The following is a 2,927-nucleotide window of genomic DNA, read 5'->3' on the forward strand; positions in this document are numbered from 1 at the left end:
ACCCATCCAATTCAATAACGTTAGGAAGATTTGAAGGTTAATTAGTGCATCACGGTTAACTTGGGGTGTTGAGAATTCATGGTTTATTGAAATGCAATTGGACATCATTTTATTATGCAAGTGTAACATGTGTGGAGAAGAACCTTCTAGCTAGCATTCATCCATTCATTTTCATCGCATTCATATTTACATTCTGTCTAGTTTATTAAACTTGTTTCGTTATTTCAATTTTCGTCAAATTAAAATCCCCCTTTACTTTATTGTCTAATTTAGTTAGAAAGTGTCTTAGTTTGTGTTTATAAGAGTTTTGAGTCATTTTGTTACACAAATTCGTCCAAATTTGTGTTTGTGCTCAAATCTGCCCAGAAAGTGGTTTTTAGGCAGATTTGAGTGTGTTTGTGTTGTTTTGAGTCTTTTGGTTTGTTTGAGTGTTTTAAAGTTTAGTTTTGCATTCTTTGAGTCTAGTATAGTGTTTCATATTGTTATTTTACGTTATTGAGTCAAATCCAAGTGGTTAATAATCCCTCCTAATCCCCGGTCTAGAACGATCCCTACTTATACATATACTACAATTTGACGAAAAGAGGGTTTAATTTGTGTGCGTAAAAATCTCGCATCAAATTTTGGCACCGTTGCCGGGGATTAGCAAATTTGCTAATCTCTTGGATTGTTTGTTTCTGTTATGTATTTTAGTTTTAGTTTTTTATTTTTGTTTTGTTTGTTGAATTCAAATACTAGAGAAGAACAACATGGCACATAATGCTTCTCTTTTGTCACAGCTCATGGAAAGGTCTCAAATGCAAAGTGTTGATATATTTGATCTTCAATCAAGGAATAACGTGTTTTCCAATACTTACAGTTCAGATTGGAGTGATCATTCAAACTCTATGTGGTGGGAACCTCAACATGTTCAAGAAGAAGGATATTGGCAGCCATATGAGGAGTTCTATTCAAGACCTATACACCCACCACAACCTCATATTCAATATGCCCAACCAAATTTAAGTTCGTCAATAGATTATAATCAAAAGCTTAACGAATTAATTTGTTTGGTGCAAGGCTCACAAAATCAAGACAATGAGGCTCGACAAGAAGACAAAAGGTTGGACCACTTGGAAAAGCAAATTGGGTAGATAGTGGAGTTCGTAGGACAATTTTGCGACCAAGGCAAACTCCCTAGTTCAACCATTGTAAATCCGAAGGGAGGATTTGAAGCACCTTTGTCAGAAGCACTTATTGCTCCTACGCCATCTAATTCAAGTAAGGTTGTTCCAATTAGTTCTAACCCCATTCCAACAAATATCCCTATTCCTTGCAGGTTCATGAATTCCAAGGAAGAAGAAAGTGAAAAAGACATCTTGGAAGCCCTTCCAAAGGTGCAAAGTAGGGAATGTCATGAATTCATCAAAGAGGACGTTCTTGAAACCACAAAATCCAAAGAAGTTAAATTTGATGACATTGGACAAGTCATAACCATCACTTGCAATCTGGCCAAGTCCAATATCCCTGAAACTTTCAAAGGAGTGGTGTTTGTCATTGAGTTCTTATCGGACAAAACAAGTAAGTTTTTTTTTCCAAATTCCATTACATTTTATACTAACTTGCTGTTTTTTATGAATCAGGCACCTACACTAGAATTCAAACCAATGCCGGTTCACTTCAAGTATCACCTTCCATTCAAGGACCAATTCCATGCCGTTTGATTTTATTTATGTTAAAAAAAAAAAAAAAAAAAAAAAAAGATACTAAACATGGAGAAAGATGGAGCCTTCACAGAGGATGTTTACGTGAAGCCCCACTACGAGGCGTCGAAGCAGAAGGCATAGAAACGGAAGGCATAGAAGCGGAAGGCATCGGAACGGGAGGCATAGAAGCGGAAGGCATCGGAGCGGGAGGCATCGGAGCTAGAGCATTCCAGGCCTCAATACTTGGCCAAACACTGGATGACCCAGGAAAAAGGTGCCTCTGGAGATAAGACGCAAGCCTTTGACGGTCACTGTGAATTCGACCCTCATATTCTTGCAGCTCATCAAGTTTCCTCTTCATGCCCGACGAATAGTTATTTGCAAGCACATGCAAACTTCTATTCTCGTACTTAAGCTGCTGGATCTCTTGCTTAAGACTTTCCACCTCTGCCATCAATGATTCCACCTGACAGGACCGAACAAGCAGGCGTTGGCCCATGTTGGACACAGAGCTCGCTGATAGGAGCATATTTATGCGACTTAAATGGCTTGTTCTCGTACATTTACGTTATGTTTCTTTAGTTATTTTAGTACTTTAAGCTATTTTCGTGTGTTTGTAGGTCCAAAGGGCTAAAGGAGCAAAAAGATGCATTTTGGAGACTTTTGGAGCACTTTTGGGCTAAGGACGGATAGCTTATGCTTGAAGCCAAAGTGTTGGACGAAATTGAAGACCTAATTGGAGCCAAAGTGTTGGAACCTTGTTCTCTTTAGTTTTAGGACATTTAAACCTTTCCTAATCCCAATCATGCCATGCATAACACACATCCATTCTAACACATTGTCATTGCACATGCATTTCCTTCATTAGTTAACCCACATGCACTTATCACTTATCATCACCACATATCATATCACTTAATCACTTATCACTTATCATCACCACTTAACCACTTATCATATCATAACCACATATCATATCACTTATCACTTATCACTTAACATATCATCCACCTACTTCACCTACAACATCCACCTACTTCACCTACAACATCCACTTCACCTACAACATCCACCTACTTCACCTACAACATCCACCTACTTCACCTACAAATGACATAGCCATATGTTCCCTCCACTACTCCTATAAATACCCTTGCATTCATTCATTCATGGACATCTCATTTCATACACAACACACCACAAACACTTCCATTCCTTCTGTTTGCCGTGAGTTCCCTTGTA

The sequence above is a fragment of the Pyrus communis genome, chromosome 3, assembly GCF_041283825.1.
Source record: "Pyrus communis isolate YQ-2024b chromosome 3, ASM4128382v1, whole genome shotgun sequence".
NCBI lineage: Eukaryota > Viridiplantae > Streptophyta > Magnoliopsida > Rosales > Rosaceae > Pyrus > Pyrus communis.